This window comes from Panthera onca, chromosome A3 (genome assembly GCF_046562875.1).
Source record: "Panthera onca isolate mPanOnc1 chromosome A3, mPanOnc1 haplotype 2, whole genome shotgun sequence".
Taxonomy (NCBI): domain Eukaryota; kingdom Metazoa; phylum Chordata; class Mammalia; order Carnivora; family Felidae; genus Panthera; species Panthera onca.
Genome location: NC_138341.1, coordinates 21,533,233 through 21,557,499, shown reverse-complemented (window position 1 = coordinate 21,557,499; position 24,267 = coordinate 21,533,233). Strand labels below are relative to the sequence as shown.

At 45.6% G+C, this 24,267-nt stretch overlaps 1 protein-coding gene across 4 annotated transcripts in view; it reads right to left on the bottom strand.

Moving 5' to 3' along the window:
• MAPRE3 (microtubule associated protein RP/EB family member 3) overlaps window positions 1-23,395 on the bottom strand; it is a 53,801-nt gene extending 30,406 nt beyond the window's left edge. For 2 of the 4 annotated variants that reach the window (XM_078444860.2, XM_060650637.3), the window contains exon 1: window positions 23,222-23,395. The gene's annotated coding sequence lies outside the window, so the exon portion shown is untranslated. Of the gene's footprint in view, window positions 1-2,852; window positions 2,960-23,221 lie in introns of those variants that run through there. The other 2 variants (XM_060650657.3, XM_078444859.1) reach the window with 2 other exon arrangements.
• Window positions 23,396-24,267: the final 872 nt, after the last annotated feature.

Here is a 24,267-nt window from a genome sequence, read left to right as displayed (position 1 = left end):
AGTTTACTGCTATCAGGTACATATATTCTTCAGACCTTTTAATATATGTATTCAAAACATATACACATATTTATTCCATTGTTTAAAGAAAAACAATAAAACCTTGTGACTTTTTTCCTCTAAAAATATCGTAGTTACTTTTCTATGCAGTATATAGAGATTCACCACATTCTCCTTGATGATTACATATTCTTTTGTATTCAGGAATAGTTAATTTCTCTGAAAAGGTTAGGGAAAGTTTTGAGCAAAAGGTGATTTGTGATCTGGGCCTTGAAGGAGGAGCTGGAGTTCATTTAGTAAAAAGCAAAGCCAAGAGATAATGCTTGCGATGTATGAAAGGTGGTTCAGGGAGTGTGGACAGCCTGAGCATGTAAGAGAGGTGTGGAAGTACACAATCTCTTTGGGGACCACCAGTGGTCTGGTGAAGACATGCTGTTCCTCAGACTTTGGTGTGCATCAGAATCACCCTGGGAATTTTTTAAAATTGCAGCTGTCCCATCCCCTACCTTGAGATTCTGATTCAATAGGCTGATGTCCCCCAAAGTCTTTGCTCTTCACCACTACACTAGACTGCCTTTCCTTCTATGAGGGTGTATTCCCCTCATCCTTCATAAGGCAAGGAAGGTAACTGGAGGCCAGAAAGTCCCCATGATAATGGAGTAGAAAGTCCTGACACCTGGGGTGCCTGGGGGGCTCAGTAGGTTAAGTGTCTGACTCTTGGTTTCAGCTCAGGTCATGATCTCATGGTTCATGAGTTTGAGCCCCTCATTGGGCTCTGTGCTGACAATGTGGAACCTGCTTGAGATTCTCTATCCCCTCTTTCTCTCTGCCCCTCCCCCACTCAATCTCTCTCAAAAAAATAAGTAAAAACATTTTAAAAAGGAAAAAAAAGGGGGGCTGCATGGTAGCTCAGTGGGTTGGGCATCCAACTTTGGCTTAGGTCATGATCTTGTGGTTTGTGAGTTCAAGCCCCACGTCGGGCTCTGTGCTGACAGCTCAGAGCCTGGAGCCTGCTTCAGATTCTGTGTCTCCCCCTCTCTGCCCCTCCCCTGTTCATGCTCTGTCTCTCTGTGTCTCAATAATAAATGTTAAAAAATTTTTTTAATAAAAAAATAAAAATAAAAAATAAAATAATATAAAAAGGAAAAAAAAAAAAAAAGGAAAGCCCTGACACCCTTAATGTTGTTCTCTCACTTAGTCATCTCGTTCTTAGCCTTCTAGCATCCTCTCCCCACCAACTCTTCACTTTGTAATTTTATATTGTCTTTCATTTGAGAAGTTCAAAGTATTCCCAATGCTAACCTCATGATTAAGCAATGGAAACTGGTAATAACCTCATTTTATAGAAGGATAAACAGAAGCACTGGGGGACTCCTATCATGTTGAGTCAAAATTGAAGCTGAGAACAGAATTCAAGCCTGTCTCTCATTCCATTCATGACACTATTGTCCTTTCCCTTGAATTATGCGAACCCTGTATCACTTTTCTCATTAACTGAGGCAAAGTATGGAAAGCATCCTGCATAGGGCCCAGCTCACAGCAGAGAAAAGTCATTTCTTTCCTTGACCACAACAAAACAAAGGCTGCTCAGGGCCTCTGGAGCTTAGTGGATGTTTCTTGACGGTCTGCAAAACAGTCATCAGAAATTCCACATAGCATTTCTAGCCTGGGTGACTCAGTCATTTAAGCGTCTGACTCTTGATTTCAGCTCAGATCATGATCTCATGCTTCGTGAGATCAAGCCCTGCATCAGGCTCTGCACTGACAGTGTGGCGCTTGCTTGGAAATCTCTCTCCTATCTCTCTGCCCCTCCTCTGAGTGCGCTCTCTCTCTCAAAATAAACAAACTTAAAAAAAAAAAAAAGAAACTCCATGTAGACTTTTCTTCTAAGGGTGTCAAGAAAAGCTTTAGAATGCCATCAAATAATGAAAAAGACAAAGAGAGTTGCATCTCAAGGCTTCACTTCTGTGTCAATTTGGGAGATAAGGATGCTGTAATTATAGAGCTGTTTATAAAAACAGTTAAGGAGGTGAAGCTGTCTGCCTGGCTCACAGGAAGAATGAATAATAAACCTGGGATTTCACAGTACATAAGGTGCCGAGCTAGGCCACAACTCTTCTCTAGATCCAAGGGGATACAAAAAGAAGAGCAGGGTTATTCTTCTGCTAAGGCGTAGCCAGGGTCACATTTGGCTTTGAATGAAGCCCTGCAAACCAACGTTCCCCCCACCCCAATACCTCAAGAAGGAAAACTCTCCAGAGCAGAGGTTCTCCAATTTTACCGTGCACAAGAATCATCTGACTGGTGCTCCATTATTAATGCAGAATCCTGAGCCTGTGCCCTGAGAGAGACAAATATGGTCTGGATCTCAGAAGTCTGCATTTTTCACAGGCTTTCCTCACGAGTCTGTGGCAGGACAACACTAGAGAGCACCCTGCTCTAGGGAATATGTGCAAGATTTTCCCATTTACCAGCTTTGGGGCAGAACTGCTGCTGTCACTGTGAACCAGTCAGTGGCCTGACCAGCATTAAGCTGAGTCATGGGAAAGCATGAATCTTATACTGCAGGCTCCCCTCATTTCCAAAAAGCTTCAGTCTCCTTTCTGGTTGGATTCTAGAATGTTGTGATGGGGTAAAGCAACTTCAGAAACAAATACAAAGAAATACGCTGACTTCCTATATGGATGCTGAAAAATATTTCAATGGAGGGTCACAGCTATTAATGATCACTTTAGCTAATTGGTTTCTTTTGCCAACATTTAAAAAGAAGCCAAATGTACACAGTGTTCTTTCTTGAAGATCACGTATGCAAATGAAAAAAAAAAAGAGCTAGAGACTAGGGCAGATATTACCTCACACCATTCCAGAATGCTGAAACACTGCAAGTCCTTGTATTAAAGAACTGTCCAGGAGAAGCCTCCCTTTCCATCAAGTCAGGATGCTGGGCCCAAGAAAGACACTGGCGCCCATCGCTGTGGCTGCTCAGCCCAGTCGGCCAAGAGACACACTATGTAACAATGGCCTCAGTCCTTAGAACCCAGCCCCCAGGTGGCCCCCCTGCCAGGATTGACTACAGAGAGATGCCCCAGGATGATGGGCTCTTTTCGTCCCGTACCTTGTACCTTATGCTCTAAACTAGAGCAAGTATCCAGCAGGCTGCTGCTTTTTAAAGTGCAATTCATTAATTGGAGTCTCAGACCTCTGTGTTATAAAAAGAGGAGCTAAAGCAGAATTAAGTCGTTAATTATTTGGCAAGGTTCCGAGGCATTTGCCATAACTCCTCGTCGTGTCTTGCAAGCATGCAGGACGCTTCTGATGCCTTGTCCTAGAAATGAGTTTGAGTGGTTAGGAACACAAACATTGCTGTCTTAAGACTCTTCTCTGGTTGTCAAATTTCTTTGAAAAATTCTCCAACTTTATGTTCAGCCATGAAAAACTTTCAAAATGGTCACAAGTGTTTTCTAGTAGATCACTGTAATGCTGTGAATTAATTATCTTCCCCACTCCCAACTCTACTTCTTTGAAGTTGGCATGCCTTTCATCCGTAAATATGAAAATAAACGTTAATAATTAATGTCTTCTCATCCTTTTCCAAGTAGGAAGTTTTATTTACTTCTGAGGAAGAAAGTATTATTTCTCAGAGCTAGAGAGACAGGCAGAAGCAGAATGAAACTGCTTCTGATGGTCTAGATGAGGATTCAAACTGCCTCAAGTCACTCCACCTGCCTTCAAGAGTAACTATTACTGGACCGGTCTCTCCTCAATTCTTGCTTCTAGATGGAAACCTGTTCCAAATGGTGGCTCTTCAGCTCCTTACTCTCCCTTCTGACCAACACTCTGCACGAAACACTTCCGTCTTTTACAATAGACCCATACATTTCTCATACATTTTCTCACATTCTCTGTAGGTCTCCCATTACAATGACCTCTAATCCCCGTACCATGTACACTTCTTGTGACTCATCCTTTGGCTCATCTTCAGGATGCTGTGTCTCCACAGGCACCGGCTTTATGACTGATGGCTGCATGAAATGCCCTACAGACCCATTTAGCTTAGTCTGCCCGATAAGCACCAAAGGTGAGTGCTGTGGAAGACTCCCCGCCGCCGACACACACACTGTCACCTTGAAAGCTTAAAGGGAGAACTTCACTTTGCCTAGCTCACACCCATACCCCCATCTTTTTACCACAGCTGACCTCAGCCCTTCTACAATTTCTGCCTAAAAGAACCTGTGGGGGCAATGCATTCCATGTTTCCTGCCTCTGTTCAAGAAAGTCTTCCTTTGATATTTTCTTTCTTACGTGAATAAGTTCATCTAATTTGAACACATAGGGATGTGGTGAACAGACCCACCGTTCCTATTCACACCCTTTAGGATTGTATAGATGGTGGTAGGCCCTCAAATGTGTCCATGTCCTAATCCCTGGAACCTGGGAAGAGGTTACCTTAAATGGCAAAAGGGCTTTGCAGATGTAATTAAGTTAAGGATTTTATGATGGGAAGATCATTTTGGAATATAGGTGAGCCTAATGTAATCACAAGGGTCTTTATAAGAGGCGAGTGGGTGGGGTCGAGAGAAGATGTGATGATGGCAGCTGAGGCTGGAGGGATGCAGGGCCCCAAGCCAAGGAGTGCAGGCGGGCAGTTCTAGAAGCTGGAAAAGGCAAGGAAATGAATTGTCTCATAGAGCCTCCAGAAGGAACGGAGCCTTGTCAGCACCATGATCTTTTTTTCTTTCAGTTTTTTTAAATATGAAATTTATTGTCAAATTGGATTCCATACAACACCCGGTGCTCATCCCAAAAGTCAGCACCATGATCTTAACCCTCTATAGTAATTTCCTCTGGCTGCTGTAACAAATTACCACACTGTGGTAATTCTCTCACTGTTCTGGAGGCCAGAAGTACAAAATCAAGGTGTCAGCAAGGTTGTTCTCCCTCCAAAGGCTCTTGGGGAAATCTGTTTTTGCCTCTTCTAGTTTTTGGTGGCTCCAGGCATTCCTTGGCTTGTGACCACATCACTCTATCTCTGCCTCTGGTCACCCTGTCTCCTCTTCTCTCTCAAAACTTCTGCCTTCCTCTTACAAGGATACATGTGATTGCATTTAGGGCCCACCCAGGAAATCCAGGATAAACTCCTCCTCTCAAGATCCGAAACCATACCCTTCCTCATAGGAAGTAATATTCATTCTTTCAGGGCATCTCAGTGGCTCAGTCAGTTAAGCATCCAACTCTTGATTTTGGCTCAGATCATGATCTCATGGTTCATGGGATTGAGCCCCACATGGGGCTCTGTGCTGACAGCATGGAGCCTGCTTGGGATTCCCTCTCTCCCTCTCTCTCTACCCTTCCCTCGATAAATAAATAAACATTTTTTAAGAAGGTAAAATTCATTCTTTCATCATATAAGGTAACATTCATAGGTTCTAGGGAGGACTTTTGGGGAGCTAGCATTCCGCGTACTATTTTGGACTTCTGACTTCCAGAACTGTAAAACAGATTTAAGTTGTTCTAAGCCACAAAGCTCATGGAAATTTGTTGCAGCAGCTAGAGGAACCTACTCCACAGACTGACCTAGTCTGTCCTCAGCTGTACTCTAAGCTGCAGAGCCCCTCTTTGCTCTCACTTGTGGAGGTTTCTCCAGGTTATGGTGATTGCCTGGTGGTCTTGGCACTGATATGGGCCAAACCTGAGCTGGTGGAGTGGGTCTCTGGAACCTACTTCTGCTGGGTTCCTTCTGTGAGAATGGCCTCACCCACTCAGACCCACACTGTCAGAACTCTGCCTGGCTGTGTTTGCACATGGTGAAATGAGATGCATGGGAGAGAATCGAGAACGAGAACATTGTGAACCATGTCAAGACCTAGCAAGATGGCCCAGGTGGGATTCTGACTTACTTTGGGGAAAGGCCAAGATCCTTCCCCAAAGGGAGGAAAAAAGTTTCAATGGCACATGGCTTTTAACAATCTGTCTCAGGGCTGAAGCACATGTATCTAAATGGTACTAAGCAGCTGATACCCAGGCTAGGGAAGGAAGAATTTAGGATGTCCCTTCTATTTCTTTACACAAATTTCAGCAAAAATAGGCAGTTCGACCAGTGATATTGGGCACTGAGACACCTGTAGGTAAGCTGAGCTACGCGGGAGTTTTATTTTGATCTAAAACAAGTCATTGTCCCTAGGTTTCAGTTTTTCCACAAGCACAGTGAAAGTGTCTTCTACGAATGAGTTCAAAACAAAGTCCCCCAACATGTTATGTCAGTGTCTTGGAAACAGTGCTACTGGGGACAAAACCAAATACAATGCTATCTGGAGCAATGGGAAGTGCTTTCCACATGTGTCCTACACCGGGATTTAAAAGTGACTGCTGGAAAAAACTGTAAATGGATAGGATTCTAATGTAGTTAAAAACTGGAAGAAAAGGCAGTGATATGGTCACTGTAGTCAATGGCAATGACAGCAACATGTTTTCTGTAGGGAGGGCTTAGGGCTGGTGGCCTGGTGGGAAGAGGGAGCTAGAAGTGGGTCTTAAAGCTGCCTTGCAGGACCAGCACCGATTCGCATTGGGATCGTAGGTTTCCTTGGGGTGGCTCTGGGAGAGGGGCAGCGCCTAAGCCACCCCATGGTTGCCACTACTATCCAAGTAGTAGAATTACAAATGGGTTTCATGTTTTCATTTACTCTTTTCTATCTTTTCCAATTTTTTTGCATATGAAAAATAATAAGCTGTCATGTTTTTAAAAAGAAATAATATGCGTGTAGGGGCACCTGGATGGCTTGGTTAAGTGTCAGACTCTTGATTTAGGCTCAGGTCATGATCTCACAGTTTGTGAGTTCGAGCCCTGCGTTGGGCTCTGTGCTCACAGCGTAAAGTCTGCTTGGGATTTTCTCTCTCTCTCTCTTCTCTGTGCCTTCCATTATATAAATATATATATATATATATATATATATATATATATATATATATATATACACACACACATATATATACACATATATATACGTATACATATACATACACATATATATTTCTGCTTAAAGTGTTTCTGTAGTGTTTTAATTTTAAAATATTTTTAAAGGCAATTTTGACTTACACTTGCTATCCAAAAAAGGAGATTTGAGGATTGCTATACACTAAAGTTTTTAGTTAAACACACATTATTCTTAGAAGCTTCTCTGAAAATATGGGCAAGTTAACAGTGATTTCTGAGAATTTTTTTAATTCATGGGAAAGCTAATGCATGGACACAAATCAGGGGTGAGAGTGGGACAAGCGATCCCAAATTCCTAAAAGTGTCCTTCAGAGAAACAGCTGGAGACCCAGCAGTCTTGGAGGAATGCCTTTCCAAACCCCCAGTCCCCGCCATTGGGAAGGGACCGGAGGGGAGAGGCAACGGCCGCCCAGGGACAAGCTGTCATCGAGGCTTCCCAGTTGTTTCTCTCAGCTCACTTCATGCCTACAACAACCCAACTGTGGCTCAGATACCTGGGAAAGCTTCTGAGAGAAGCTGACAGGCAGCCTCTTTGGAGAGACAGTTAGAAAGGGCTGCCAATTCCAGAAAACCGAGCTGAAAGCAATGTATAAATTAAGATGCTTCACAGTTCTGGGAGCTCTAAAACAACTAGCTATTTCCTTGTCCCCTCCCACCCCCCAAAGAGGTCATCTGCTCCAGGCAGCAAGCAACATAATTTCCACAAAACAGCTAGATGCTGGCAAGGCCATCTGAGTTCTAATGATAAGCTTTAAAGATAAAGATAAATACTCCTCACAGGGCCTGTGTTATCAGTGGGTTCCCAATGTCCTCAAGAGTCACAAGTCTTCTTGAGTTACAACCTTCAGCACATCCCAGAACAGCTCTGGGCAGAGCAGTGCCTGGCTGGGTCTTGCTGATGGAGCCTTCCCGGCCATAGGAGGTTCTCTGGGCTACAATCAGAGGCTTGTTACGTTGTGGAAGGCGTAGTCTATTTGCTGTCAGACTGGCTAGGTTTGGAAAGATGCCCTGGGAAGTAGATCAGTTGGTGGGCAGGGTGGAGGTGCTGCAGGGAGAAAAGGAGTTCTGAATTTACCCTTGGAACCTGGTGGGCTCCTAGGTCAGGGTCTGGTAACCCACACCCGGGAGAGCCAGAAATGCACCCCTGGGAGAGACCACCCTAGACCAGTCAATTTTCTTTTTATGTAAGTACAAAATTATGTGGTGGGTCTTGCTCTCTGCATGTCTCTGTCTCCATCTTACTGGAAAGTTGACACTGCTCAAGTGAGACCTTGTTAAATAGAGTGGCGATAGTGGTATCTGCTTCCTAGTTCCCTCTGAGAGGAGCTGGGTTGAGACCTCTTGGTCTCTAGTGCCACTACCAATCTGGAGATGAACGTCAGAGGTCTGCTCTTTCCAGTTCTCTTGCCCATTAGGGATGCATGTGCGGGCTTTTTAGTTTATCGTTACAGTCACTACTTACTCACTCCTAGGAATGACTACAGAACTAAGGACTGATGGCAACAAAACACATCTCAGAAAGCCACTCGTTCAGCAATTATTTGTTGAGCCTCAACTATTTCTAGGTCTGATACTGATGAGTAAGTCAGTCTTGGTCCTTGACTCATGGAGCATGTTGTCTAGTGAAGTGGACAAACAGTAATATAATAATCACAGAAATAACTATGTAATCACATTAAGTGCTATAGAGGAAAAATACACGACTAGAGTGTTTTGAAAGCAATGGCTTTCAGCCTTTTAGTAAAAAATACATCTTACATTAAAGCAGGGTTTTTTTTTTTGTTTTTTTTTTTTTTACATTTATGTATTATTGAGAGACAGACAGAGTGTGAGCGGGGGAGGGGCAGAGAGACAGGGAGACACAGAATCCGAAGCAGGCTCCAGGCTCCGAGCTGTCAGCACACAGCCCGACGCGGGGGTCGAACTCACGGACCACGAGATCGTGACCTGAGCCGAAGTCGGAAGCTCAACCGACTGAGCCAGCCAGGCGCCCCAATACATCCTACATTATAATCCAAAATACATATATACACATACAGACATGTATAATAAAACAAAAGCTTCATTAATTAAACAATTCTTATTCTTTTTTTTAAAGTTTATTTATTTTGAGACAGAGAGAACCAGAAGGAAGGGGCAGAGAGGGGACAGAGGATCCGAAGCAGGCTCCGTGCTGACAGCAGTGAGCCCCATGCGGGGCTTAGACTCATGAACTGTGAGATCATGACCTGAGCCCAAGTCGGATGCTTATGAATCAACTGAGCTACCCAGGTGCCTCAAACAATTCTTATTCTTACTATGAACTATGCACTCTGACATTTTCTGGTCTATTCATTATAAAGTGCTGGTTATAACTCAGTGAATTGATCTCACAACCAATTAAAGTCTGTGATCCACAATTTGAAAAGTCCTGTCTTGGAGGCCCCAACCTGTAATGGAGCTGGGGTGGAGGTCATGAGACACTTTCCTGAGGGAATGATACTTAGGCCCAGGCAGGTGAGGTTAAGGAGGGTTAGCCCAAAAAGGCCAGGAAAGAATGTTCTGGAGTGGGGGGTGGGGGTGTCGGGGAGGGAACAGCATATACAAAGACCTCTCATTTTACAGAAAAGGAAACGAATCAAAGAGGAGATGTGATTTGTTCAAGGTCACATAACTCTGAGCCCAGGTCTTCCAACTCTAGGTTCAAGGTTCTTTCGTGCACTGCAGCCTACCAGGTGTAGTCTTCCTCTTCATTTAGTAATTATGGGCCAAGCACTAATTATTCTCACCTAGGCTGCCTAGGAGAAAAGAGAAAGGAACAACGGCAGGAGGCTGTGTTTACAAAGAGCCCATTAAATTCTACATGCGAAACAGTGCACGTTAGCTCCTACCCCACCTGGCTCGAGGCCTGCACTGCAAGCTGTTTGTTCCTTCCCGGTAGGGACTGGCAGGGAGCCATACTCCTGCTCAGTCCTGGCTTTAATGAAACAGCATTTACAAAATGGCCAGGCGAGGTTTAGACCCAGTGGAAAGCCCTGGAAAGAATGCAGAGTGCCCCCACTTTTCCATCTCCCCATGTTGACGCTGGCACCTGACTTTCCACGCATTTCCACCTTGCTCAGTTCCCTGCTATCAGCCCCTGCGACTGCTGTGTCTGGTTAGCCGTGTAGATAGCTCGGTGGTGCAGCCTGAAGGTAATGTGAATCCAGTAAGTGAAATGCAGGCCACAACCATGGGTGTCAGTCTGGGTCAGGGTCAAAGCGGATGATCCAGGAGGACATGAGAAAAACAGGGACCAGGAGGGAAGGGCCTCTTTCAAAGCAGGCAAGAAGAGAAACAGGGCTGAATATACAGATGTACCCATTCGTACGCTGCACGAAGCACTCAGGGAGGGGATGCGTGAGGCTGAAACGGAATCCATATTCCACTCACAAAACCGTGTTCCTGGCGAGAGGCTGTACCTGCCTGAAGGAAGAACCTTCGCTGACAGAGGCCAGAGAGGAATGGCTCTGTAGGGCACCTGGTCAGGGGGTTGGAAACAGCCAGAACCACACCACCTCACATCGAAAATGCTGCCGGGCCTAGGGAAGGCGGGTGTCCTCAGGTTTGAAACAGTGTTGGTCTGTGGGTGGGGAAGGGCCGGTGGCTGGGTGCTGCTCTCTAGTGACAAGCTGTGACCACAGGAGCTATTGGTTGTCAAGCAGAGACACCTCACAGTTTTAACACTTAACAGGCCAGACTCTGGGATGCTCTGCAATCCTCATCTCTCCTTCATCAGTCTCAGAGAGCCAGCCGCCCCTGAAGGCACAGCTCTACTCCCGAGATTTTTTTTAAATTAACCATTTGATTTTATTTTCTAACTTGAGAGAGAGGGTGGGGGGCAGAGGGAGAGAAAAAGGTGAGGGAGAGGGACCGAGGAACAGAGAGAGAGAGACAGACAGACAGACAGAGAGTCCCAAGCAGACTCCACGCCCAGAGACAAGCCTGACGCAGGGCTCGATCTCAAGACCATGAGGTCATGACCTAAACTGAAATCAAGAGTTGGACACTTAACCAACTGAGCCACCTGGGTGCCCCTACTCCTGAGATTTTAATTATCAGTTTAAAAAAATGTTGGGACACCTGGGTGGCTCAGTTGGTTGAGCTCTTGATTTTGGCTCAGGTCATGATCTCATGGTTCATGGGATCGAGCCCCCTGTGGGGCTCCACACTGACGGCATAGGACCTACTTGGGATTCTCTCTCTCCCTCTCTCTGCCCCTCCCCAGCTCATATGCATGTGCTCTCTCTGTCTCAAAATAAATAAATATTAAATTTTTTAAAATGTTACTGGTAATACATGCCCATGTAAAAACACCCAAATCTTACACAGTGGTAAATAATTAAAAACAGTCTCTTCAAAATTTTTAAATTAAAATCTTCCATCAATAACCTCTTTACTCCTCATCCCTCATATTCCAAACCTGCTCTCTGTTCTCACTCGAGCCTGTAATCACTCTGCCCCCTCCTCCCGCTGACAACCAGCACGCCTCAGATTTGTAGCTCTTCCCTCCACCTCTGACCTTAGGGCCCGCGGTGTCAATGCCACCTTAAATTCTGCCTCCTCAGACACCCTGCCTCGAACATGCCCATGTCCCGCACCCCCGCTGCTCGCGGCTTGCTGCTGCTTCCCTAGGCCAAAGGACTTCAGAGACTTAGCCCGTTATGAATCCCCGGGTCCAAGTCAGCCCTCCGCCCTGAACAAGACTTTCATTCATCTCTCGTACGCCCAGGCTCATTTCTCACAGCAGTGAATTCAGACCTTCAAGACTTCATTCACTCTCTACCTCAGCAAGGGGCCCTGGCTCCATTTCACTGAGGAAAAGGTCTCTTCTTAGCAGGAACTCCAGTCACTCCCCTGGGCTTCACCCTGTAAGTCATGGGTAGAAAGAGCCATACCCTCTCCTCCTACCAGTCTCAGTAGAAGGGAACCTTTCCCTCCTCTGCAAAGCTACCCCTTCCCTGGTGTCCCTAAGATCTTTCCTATTTTGCTCTCCTTCTCTCTTGTACCCCAATTATTTTCCTCCAATAACTCCGTCTCCCTTCTGCCATTCCACATATTCAGACCTTCTTATTATCAGAAATCATTCTAAGTCAATACCCAACTCTTACTCTGATTGTAAGTTGGTTGGATCACCATGGAGAACAATGTATAACAACAACAACAACAACAACAACAACAACAACAACAACAACATGCAAGCAACCTAAATATCCATGGATAGAAGAATGGATCAAGAAAATGTGGTGATATACAGGATGGAGTATCACTTATCCACAAAAAAGAAGGAATTCCTGCCATTTGCAACAACACGGATGGATCCTGAGGGCATAGTGCCAAGTGACATAAATCAGACAGAGAAAGGCAAAAACCTACACGTGGAATCTAAAAACACCAAACTCATAGATACAGAAAAGAGACTGATGGGTGCCAGAGATGGGGAATGAGGGGTGGGGGAAATGAGTGAAGGTCAAAAGGTACAAGCTTCCTGTCATAAAAACCGTAAGTCCTGGGGATATGTACAGCATGGCGACTGTAGTTATTTATTGTACTGTATATTTGAAAGTTGCTAAGACAGCAAATCTTAAAAGTTCTCATCACAACAAAAAAATAATTTGCAACTATGCGTGTGGTGATGGATGTTAACTAGACATATATTCTACAAATACAGAATCGTTATGTTGTACAGCCAAAACCACTATCATGTTATGAGTCAATTATATCTCAATTAAAAAAATGCCACAGAAATGGGACACCTGAGTGGCTCAGTTGGTGAAGAGTCCAACTTTGGCTCAGGTTATGATCTCATTGTTCATGAGTTGGAGCCCCCCCATCGGGCTCTCTGCTGTCAGCACAGAACCTGCTTCAGATCCTCTGTCTCCACCTCTCTCTGCCCCTTCCCCACTCGCGCATACGCTCTTTCTCTCTCTCAATAACATTTTTTTAAAATGCTGCAGGAAAAGACCCACAAATACAGAGAACAAACTGGTGGTTGCCAGAGGGAGAGGGGTGGGGGGGAGGGGCCAAATGGGAAAATCAAAAACAAAATAAAACAAAGCCCAACATTGTTTGTACCCTTTGCCTCTGTAATTCCGCTTTATGGGATACACCCTGAAGAAAAAACCCACAAAAGAAAAATAGTAGCTTGTGCAGTGATGTTCAGAGCAGAGATATTTATATTTGCAACTTGCAAAATGTTGGAAATACCCCAATTGCCCAATAATAGATTGATAGTTAAACATATTTTGGTACCGATATAATGGAATACCACAGAAGGCATGGGATATTTGTTTATTTTATTTTAGTTTATTTATTTAATTTTAATTCCAGTGTAGTTAACCTACAGTGTTGTATTAGCTTCAGGTGTATAATATAGTGACTTAACACTTCTATATAATTACTCAGTGCTCATCAAGATAAGTGTACTGCAATGGGATATTTGAAGTGACAAATACATGAATTATGCTGATACAGAGAAATGTGCAGATGAGGTCATTTTAATACACAGAATCATATAAACAAAAATACCTGCTTATTAAATTTTTATATACATTTGCTGATAAGGAATAGAATTATAACAATTAGAAATGTGATCGTGCTGCTTCTTCTGTTACTACTTTTCTCTCTTTTCCTGTTGCCGTTCTCTGGTGACCATCCATTGCCTCTATCTTCTCTCTACCCGATTCCCCACTTAACACTACCCAACTTGGCTTCCATCTCCAGGGTTTTACTGGACTGACATTCGCAGCAATCATCATGATCTACTTCTGGATAGATCCTTGAGTCTAGTCAAGCCAGCAGCACCAAAGCTCTCTTCTTGACATCTCTTCTCTCTTCCCTTGCTACTGAATCATCCTAACTTCCCCACCTCTCTTTGCTCTTTCCCTAATTACGGACAATTCTCGAGGCCTGTTACTCGGAGCACTCACCTTCGTGCTCTATACCCAAGACCTCTGGAGAGAGCCCCTTTCAGGGAAGCCATCCCTCCTCCTGTGTTGCTGACTCTCACCTCTGTAGCTCCATTCCCGGCCTCACCCTCAGCTTCTGGGTCTATGGGATCACTCCACTTAGAGGTCTTCAACCGTCACCTCTAGTTCTCTCTGTCTGAAGTGCAACTTCTCTCCAAACTGTCTCTTCGACTTCCTGACTTCTGGCTAATGTCACCAATACTGTCCCAAACTGTCACACCCTCAATTTGGTAAGGGTGACCTGCTTACAGTCCCCATCACACTCGCTCCCAGTCATTCCTTGGCTGTTAGAAAGCCCTCTCTGGGCTCCTGTCTCCTGAAAGCCTGCTTGCTGCCTTCAGGGCAAGTTCAGGCTCTGCTTCCTTTGTGAAGTCTTTTCCAATCACTCCAGTTCACAATGATTATTTCCCTCTCACAATCCTTGTTGAATTTGGACTCTCTAGTACACGCAACGTACTGTTCTTTTCATTTCTTTTACCTGAACTCTCTTACTCATCTGTCCTCTGGTGGACAGGACCCGGCATCATCCTGCTCACCCAGCCCCAGTATGTCTCCCTCTCTGAAGCCCTCCCTGTTCCCACAAGCTCAGGGTCACTCTGCAAGTGTGTTAATAGTGCATTCTGGAAGTGCTTACCAAAGCACCTCTTCCTATTGCTGCTGGGGTTCCCACCCCCTTGTGTTGTAGTGACTTGTACCACTTTTGTTCGACTCTCTGCAGAATGTTAGACAAGTTCCTTAAGGACAAAGACCACATCTTATACAACAAAGCACGACAAATATGTTGCTGACATTCGATGTTGTCATATACACTAGTCATTTCACACATGTGTCTTATCTTCCAAACCAGACTATGATCTCCTTATGGAGACAGGGTTTGAAGCTTATTTCTTTTTCTTTTTCGTTTTTTAAATCTCACTTCTTTTAAATTGCATATGACTTAGAATACAAAACAGAAAGGACTTGGGGAGTACTTGTTGAGATATACTTAGAATAAAGCCTTGAGAAGACAATATGTAAATTTGTATGAATAACCTATAAACCTGGAAACTGTACTTTCTGGGGAATACAAGTCTTATCAAGTCTCAAAACACTGCACCTTGCTATTTTGGGGCCAGCATAACACATCTCTGTACTTAGCAGTGGTCCTGTCACTTAAAGGTGTTAATAGGATGCCCAAACTGGGAGCTCTCAGCCGTGAACCCTACCCATCTAAAATCAGAACAAATCAGAGACTAAATCAGAGTCCCTGATAAGTGGCAATAATCCACAGGAAAGGGGTTGGGGCTAGCAGCTGTCTGCCAAGAGACTGGTGCTGCAGAAAAGTCTAGCTACACAGTGCATATTACACCACTGGAGATAAGCCTTCAGTGAGACACTCCTCACATGGGAACAGATATTTAATTCCATCCAGCGGTCCAAGGCCTGCCCCTTTCACATGGCACAATGCTTGTTAGTCCAACTATGGTCTCGCTGACTCAGAGCAGCTAAGGTTTCGTTCTTACCAATCAGGAAACCCCACTTAAATGACAAGGTGACCAGGACAATCACACCCTCAAGACAAGATGAATGCCTCTCTGATAATTACTCTCTCAGGTGATGGAGCATCTCCAGCTAGCCATGCCCAAAGATTTGTTCACTAATAATCCCAGGTGGCTAGGAAGGCCTCCACCCCATCTGGGACAAGGGTTTGGGTACTCAGAACCATCCTGACGAGGCAGATTCTGTTCAGCAAACATTTATGGCAGCATATGCCAAGTTGTGTGACAGGCTGTATGTCCCTCAACTCTAAGACCTGAATCCCCAGTGCTCAGAGGTAAGTAGACACCACCACTGGTGGAGGGCAGGTATCAGTCCTCTGGGCTGGGCCGTGGAGGCAACACACGATGTGTGTGCACAAGAAAGACGAGGTGAGAGGACAGCTACTGGGCCACCCCTCCCTTCACAGCCAGGAGCTCCATGGACCTGGTGTGGCAAAGAGGGGAGCTGCCCAGTCTGTCCCTGCAGGGGGCTTCTGCCCATCAGGTGGCTACTGGTGGGCACCCAACTTTCTCTATCCTTGGAAGAAAAAGGACCTCTGAGCTGATGGCTGAACGGAACATGCCAAAGGCAAAGGGAGAAAGGAGTTTGCGCAGGCTTGAGTACAGTCTTTCAAAAAGAGTTCAGATAGGTACACAACCACCAAAACATGACAGCGAGCCTCAGATAAGGCCTCCAGGACACTGGGGGAAGAAAGCCCACCCAAAACAGAGCTCTGTTATACAGGTTTTACTGAAACCTTCTGATAAATTTAAACAGCAAAAGGTAAGAGGCAAGGAAGACTATCTTAAGATACTTTCTTTTCATATATATATTTTTTTACGTCTCATTTGAGTCAAGCGAGAGTACTTCTCTGGATGATGGACTTGGGCATCTAGGCCATGTTTTTGAGTCACACACCTACACGATATTCCAGGCGTGTTCTCTCTCAAAGAAGAAATAAAGTGGTATCTAAAGAAACAAATTCAAAAAGTGTTTTTGATAATAGTGAAACCAAATAATGATAAATAAATTAAATATCTCGTGATTTTCTTTGAGACTGTCTACTACATGGAATCTATAAAGCACTGTTTTAATGTTTATTTACTTTTGAGAGAGAGAGAGAGAGAGAGACAGAGCATGAGCAGGGGAAGGGAGGGGCAGAGAGAGAGGGAGACACAGAATCCAAAGCAGGCTCCAGGCTCTGAGCTGTCAGCACCGAGCCCGACGTGGGGCTTGAACCCATGAACCATGAGCTCACGACCTGAGCCGAAGTCGGACACTCAGACGACTGAGCCACCCAGGAGCTCCTATAAAGCACTAGTTTAAAAGTTTTATAATAAAAGTTATAACTGCTTAACAGAACAATTTTAGGAAACAGTGAAAAGCACTATGAAAAAACTGCATCTATTTATAATCCCATGCTTAAGTGATATCACTTAAGATTATCACCTATGGTTTGGCATATGCCCTTCTAACCTCTTTTCAGATTTTTCTTTATAAAATGGTATCATTCTTGACATACTATTTTGCATCCGTTTTTTTCACTTATTATATCTAAAGTTTCTGGTATCAATAAATATTCTGGGGTGCCTGGGTGGCTCAGTTGGTTAAGCATCCAACACTTGATTTCAACTCAGGTCATGATCTCACAGTTTGTGAGTTCGAGTCCCACGTCTGTCTCCTTGCACTGACAGTGCGGAGCCTGCTTGGGATCTTCTCTCTCTCCCTCTCTCTTTGCCCCTCCCCCCTCTCAAAAATAAATAAATAAACTTAAAAAAAATTCTTTTACAAGATTTTTAATGTACGTGCGGTGTGTGTGTGTGTGTGTGTGCGCGCGCACGCACAATATTTTATCTGGGTAAGCCTGACCAATCCCTAATTGTTGATCCTTTGGCTATTTTAACTGTTTGATATTATTTATAATGTTACATTAATAAAACTCCTTGTATAAGTATTTTTATATACACCCTTGATTTTCTAAACATTCTTAGAATGGTAATTTTTCATCTAAGGATATATGTCCTTTTAAGGCTTTTGACATCCATTGTCAACATTACTGAAGCAATGTTTCTTGCTCAGTTATTTTAAACATACCACACAGTGGCGTGTATCTCCCATACACACGAAAGAGTTTCAGTAAAAAAAGTAATTTTACTTGGAGTTGAAACATTTTAGATAGGTCGAGTCCTATTTACTTCGGGCAAATGAGGCATCCAGAGCTCAAAATGCTGATGTTACATTACGCCTGTTTAGCAAAGCTGATAGGACGTGACACTAGTGAGAAAAAGACACAGGGCTTAGGCTGGTATTGGCTGGTCAACTCCACACAGAGGAAAAACCATCCTTGGCCACAGGATGCCTCTCCAACCTTAGCCAACTGTCGCAAATTTGTACTTTTGGCCAAAGGGGAAGATTAGGTGATGGAATGTGGATTACTCAGCATAACCCATCCTAACTCCTGGTTGAGCAAGTCAAAGCATGCGCCTGAATGGTAGGTGTGCCCTCTTTCTATACTAGATAGGACATTTGGCTAGGAAACACAATTGAATATTGGAATACTGATGATGAATTCAACTGGGCAAGAGGAAGGGACTGTTCTTAAGAAGGGAAGGAAAAGACGAGGAAGAGGTGGGGAGGCAGCGGGTCAATGAAGCATGCTGGGCTGCCAGGGAAGCAGCCACTTTGGAGTTTCCTGCCCTTACGTAAGAGGCTGGCTTGGTGTAAACTGGCTCGGCCGACCGGAGGGAAGCAGGCTAACCCTGTCTGTCCCATGCACTGAAGGCTCCGAGTAAAGGCAATGGCTTCTTTGGTACCAAAATGTGCTCAGTGAAAAACAACCACTGATGGGGCACCTGGGTGGCTCAGTCGGTTAAACATATGACTGTTGGTTTCGGCTCAAGTCATGATCTCACGGTTTGTGAGATTGAGCCCCACGGGGGCCTCTGGCGCAGAGCCTGTTTGGGGTTCTCTCTCTGTCCCTCCCCCTCCCCCTCTCTGTCAAAATAAATAAATAAACTTAAAAAAAACACAACCACTGCTAACTCTATTGGTCTGCATTAAACTACAAAAGCATACATGTCTCTCAAAACAATTCACATATAGAAGCACATAAAGTAAAATTTCCCCTTTGAGTCTCCCTTTCCCTCCTCCACACCCAAGTTCTGCTTCCAAGAGGTAAAACCTACTGTGTTTATCTTTTCAGTCTTTAGATGCCTATACCTGGGCATTTTCTTCCCAAGTGACACTTGTAGGACTTCAAGTTCACTTGTGTTCTGGGCCTGACTGACTTGCCCTGGCTCCTTAATTACTCGGTAGTCTCTGCCTTGATCCCATCTTCCCATCTGGAGATGTTGCCTTCCAAGATGACCTCCCTCTACCTCTCCTCACTAGAAAGAAGGCTTCCCTCCTAAGATGGACAGCTCCCTTCCCTGGCCCTCCAGCTCTCCGGGGCAGGCGCAGAAGCTGGCCTGAGCAAAGTCGCCCATGCGGGCTCCATCTCTAACAGTCGAGAAAGTGCATGAAAGCCACGGGAACTCTAGTCACAAGGGAGAGCTCAGCGGCTTTTTCATTTCAAATTAAGCTCACTCCCCAGACTGGCCTCCCCAACTGGAGGACCCACTGCCCCCAAGACACACACAAACACACCAAGTCGGCACTCTCCTAGTCAAGCGCTCCTGCCCTGCCAGGCCTTCAGACAACCAGGTCAGCTGAATCCATGGACACAAAGGGGCATTTCATATACTCCGGTTTTGGCAGTTGGAATAACACTGCAAGTGCCAGGTTTCACAGGACACGTCTTCTCTCTGTGCATGTCAAACATGACGAGAGAGCTGCTGGGAGATGGGGGCTGCTGAATTGAGGGTCCAAGATGGATTTAAGTCATGATACAATTTTGAAAGTAGTGTTTTTTATTTTATGCACTAGCAATACAAAACAGTGGTTGCTATCTCTTGTTCAGCAGGTACTTTACATACTTTCTCTCGTTTAATCCCCAAAACAACCCTGAAAGACAGGTAGGTTATCACTCCAGGCTTGCAGGTGAGGAACTGGCACTCGATCGTTCCACAGCCCCCCAAGGCCAGGAAGTGGCAGGACTAGCACTTGAACTCAGGTCTGTCTGCTTCCAGAGGCCAGACCGCCTCACTTTCTCAAGGAGAGGGGTTAGAGATCTCACCGGGGCTTCCAGGAACTACAGAAGGTTCCAGTCTGGGAGCTGGAAGATAACCCAGTTTTCTCCTCCTCTTGGCCCCTTTCAGCCCTCTGCATCCGGCTTCCTGGGATGCAGCAGCCTCACAGATGAGGAGTTGAGAGGGCTTCAAATACCCACCTTCACATTTGCTTTATATTAGATGATGCAAATTTTTGAAAGCAAAACCTTCCTCAGGTCAGAGTGTGTGAGACAAAATTATTGTTTTTAAGGCAGCAAGAATAAATATTTAATTAGACAGCAGGACACTAGATTTTACCTAGCTTTGCAACATCTCAGACCATAAAACAAGTCTTTGTCTCTGGGACTAATTACAGACTAGTAAATTATTTTTATTAAAAGCCTTTGGAATATTAAACATGAGGGGTGGGGCAAGGTAGTAGTGTAGACTAGCTCTAGTCTAGAAATCTGGGTTCTAATCCTGACTCAGCCACTAATAACCACCAACATTCACTTGTATGGTATATACAGTTTACAAAGTGTTTTTACATACTTTCTACATTAGTTGGATGACCTCAGGCAAATCACTTAACTTTTAATGTCTCACGCTAAAATCTGGAAAAGAGAACATTGAACTACATCAACTGAAGTCCCCTCTACTTCTAACAACACACAGGGGTTGGGCATGTGCTTTAGGATCTTTCTGAATGTGTCTGTAAACAAGGGCAGATGCATACTACTTTAGAAAAATACTATTTTCTGTTCAGATTCTGAAAGATGTTACCCAGCTAAGTTCACATATAGCTCATAAGACATTTGCTGCCAGCTAGTTGGCTCAGCTTCTGGAAGGTACCATATTAAGGTCTTGGGTTGGATGCCTACATAGGAGCTTTCCTCTGTTCAATAGTCAACTACTATGCCCACTGGCAGTCAATCATCGTACACACATAAACCCATAAAGTAGGTTGGCTTGGGGGAAGGATTTGACGAAATCCGTCCTCACAGTGCAGGCACCCTCAGGATGGTAGGGCAGTAATGGCATCATCACATACCCAGAAATATTACAAATATCATCCCTTCTCAGTTCTAAGACACGTAAAGCCCCCTTCAAGTCTTGCCACTTCCTGGCTATTTTAATGGTCCTGAAATTAGGATATGCCTTAGAATCAACATACATATTTTGATCTGGTTGTGTTAAACGCTTTTACTAAGAGCTGTCGGTAAATTGCTGGTGTGTCTTAGAATCAGGGAAATATAATGCTATGAAACCACCACCTGGATTACACAGAGTTAGGTCTAACTTGATTCAAATCATGCCCCTCTCCCTGATCCTAACAATTACATTCAGTAACAACTGGATAGGCAATGTATAAGGCACAGGTAGCAGTCCTGTTTCCCAATAGTAGCCATTTAAAAGGCATTCCATCATTATCCCATAAAACATTGGTATGGATTTCAAAGGCAAATTAACCCATATAAAAATCACTGTGATGCTCTGAAAATGTACCGTCCCACAGCAAACTGTAAAGGGAACATTTTACTCACACCCTCCTCATCTATCTAGCCTTGACACATTTTCTTGCTTCTTAATTCACAACCCTCCACCCCAGTAATATTGCCGATTCCCAAAATACACTCAACCCAGGAGGAGCAGCTCTCCAGCACAGCTGTCTGCTCCTGCCCTGCCCGGGTATTTCGGTGAGCTATGCAACACAGAGGACCACACAGAAGGAATGCAACTCTCAGGCCCCACAGCTCCCATCGCCCCACAGGCAGGTGCATCCCGCCAAACCCCAGACTGGCATTCGAAACAGAAGAAACTGCATTGCTGCATGGGGGCTGTAGTTTTCCTGAACTTCATCTCTATGTTTAAAACTAGGGCGACAGCCGTCTTTGCTACTGTAAACTAATCTGATGGGCATGGGGGTGGGGAGTGGCTCTGAGGAGGCTGCCAATAGGCCATGATTGAGCAAAGTCAAGGAGCACAACCTTTACTTCTCACTGTTTGCAATCCCCCAAACTCCAAATTGGTGAGTCCTTCACTATGATTTTTAGAAGTAAACTATCTACTCCTTTTGTAGTTTGGAGTGAAAAAACCACAAAGCTTCTTTTAGGGTTTAACTGGCTGATAGTTACACATATTTGCTAACAGCACACTGAAATCTGGAAGCCAAAAAAAAAAAAAAAAAAAAAAAAAAAATCAAAGGAAGCTGGCAATGAGGAATGAGGTACATGCTTAGTAGTTAAGAGCCCTCAAGTTGAGACACGTTTATTAACAGACAGCTTCTGGCTATGGACACCAACTATGACTTCAGCTCAATTTCTGCTGGAAGAAGAAAACAGTTTGGATCCTCCAAGATCAGGAAATGCAGGGTGGGCAGGTGGATTGGTAACAAACATAACGCAGGGAATTGTCCAAATATGCTAGAACCCATATCAGGTGACAGCCCCCACAAAGATTCACAGCTGCAGGAGGCAGGGGGTACAGGCCTCAGACCTACACCATGGAGCAACCTCAGTTCTTCCTCTCCACTCTGCACATGTTATGTTCAAACTCACTATCGCTCAGTTGGTTACTACATGGAATTTACAGGTATCAGAGATTGTCCTGCCACAAGCCCTCAACACACAAACAGTAAGCACCTGCTATGGATGATATCAGGCCTATTTCTAAACCTCACATTACACCAGGGTTGTACTGTATTAAAAAAAAAAAAAAGTAGAAACGAAAAGAAAAAAAAAAAAGAGAGAGAGAGAGAAAAGCATACTAAATAGTACCGAAAGATGCTTATTCACAACACCACACCGGAAGCGCAGTAACTTCAGCTCCCCAATGCAACCTTCCCCCCGCCCCCCACTACCTCTAGTCCCTCTCGGTAGCACCAGCCAAGGCCATAGCCCAGCCCACTAGAAGGCCACCATGCACTAGCGGGTGTTCACTAAACACTAGCTGATCGCCATGGGGCTGAGTCCTCAGCAAAATCTATTCTGAAAGCCCCACGAGCTCTTAGCAGTCAGTCAGAACTGTCCAAACCTGCTTCCCCACACCAGCCAGGGCACGAGCTTGTGGGGTAAGAAACCTGAGGCCCCAAGGTTTGGGCAGGCAGAATGTCCCCCCTCCCCCAGTCTCCCCTCGCCTTCTCCCTTGTCACTCTTTTTCTGGCATATCACTGGGGAAAACCAGAGAGGCCGGAGGTGTCAGGCCCAAGAGGAGTAAGGAGAAGGGACAAGGGCGGACTGGAGGCAGTTTGGGGCTGTGAGGAGAGAATCAGTCCCGCGTGGAGGTGCGGTGGCGCCGCATCTAGTGGGGAAGGACCCCCCCGCCCCGACTCCCCAACCCTGGGGTGGGTCCGGAGGGACGGCAGGGAGGGGGAGTGGCTCGGAGGCCTGACGGCCGCCGCCGGGAACCCAGGAGAGAGGGATGGAGGGACAGAGGCGGCGGGGGTGAGTCGCGGCGGGGGGGGGGCGGGGGCGCGGGTGGGGAGGCGAGGGGGGCAGCCCGGTTCCCCTCCCCCAGCCCGGGCCCGGGCCTCTCGCTGACTCAGCCCCACGGCGTCGGTCGCCTCGGCCGGGACTCACAGTGCGCGAGGCGGCTCCGGCGGAGGCGGCGGGGCGGGGAACAGGCGGCGGGGGCGCTGCGGCTGAGGCTGCGGCTCCGGCCGGAGGCTCCGGGGCGAGGGGTCCTAGCAGAGGCCGCCGCGGTCTCCGGCTTCAACGCACAGGGACTGCGGGGGAAGAGAGCACTGCGCAGGCGCGATGCGGCCACCGCTGTCAGTCCGAGAGGGGCGGGGCCAGGGCACCCGCCGTCTCCAAGGCAACTGGGCGGCGAGGAAAGGACAGCCCCAACCTCCACCTCTTAGCGACGGCGGCGGTGGGGGGGGGGGGGGTTTGGTGGGGGACAACGAGAACAGTCTCTCTACATTGTCATAGCAACAAGGAGAAGAAACCACCTCATAAATTTATGGTGGTACCGAGGGAGAGCTCTTACCTTGTCACCATGGCAACTGGGAACAGCCCCTTCCTTTTTCCTTAGCAACAGGGTAACAATTCCTCCGCCCTGTCTAACTAAGCGCAGAAGGAACAACCATTTACACCTGATTCCGTAGTAGCCAGATGACGGATTCTTATCTGCCTCACGGCTACTGCAAAGGAAAAAATTCGCGCATTATTTCTTCTCTTTCACAGCAACGCATGAGAGCTCTAAGGCTAAGCTCCTCGCGGTTTATGGTTTTTCATCACAGCCCGTTACTCTAATCTCCGAGTTCAATTTTCCCCTCCCCGTGTTAAACATACCTTTTCGTCTTCTGCCAGAAAGTCTATACCTTTACCCCTAAATCGAGCTAACAGAATCGCCTATACACATATCTCTTGAGTTTTTATCAACCTCATTGTCTCTCCCAATGCATTTGTGAGCATTTCTTGTGTCTTCATCTTGTCCATTAGCTGGTTGAGATTCTATCTCCTCATAACTAGTTCCCTCCCTGATATGTTCACTGGTGTCTCCAAATTCCCTATGCTAAGTCTGCTTTTATGGATCTCCCCATATTTTCTAGAGCCCTCTTCTTCCTCTCCACGCCTGCTGTCCTTGTTCTTCAGTGCTCTGTCCAGGGCTCCACTATGCTCAC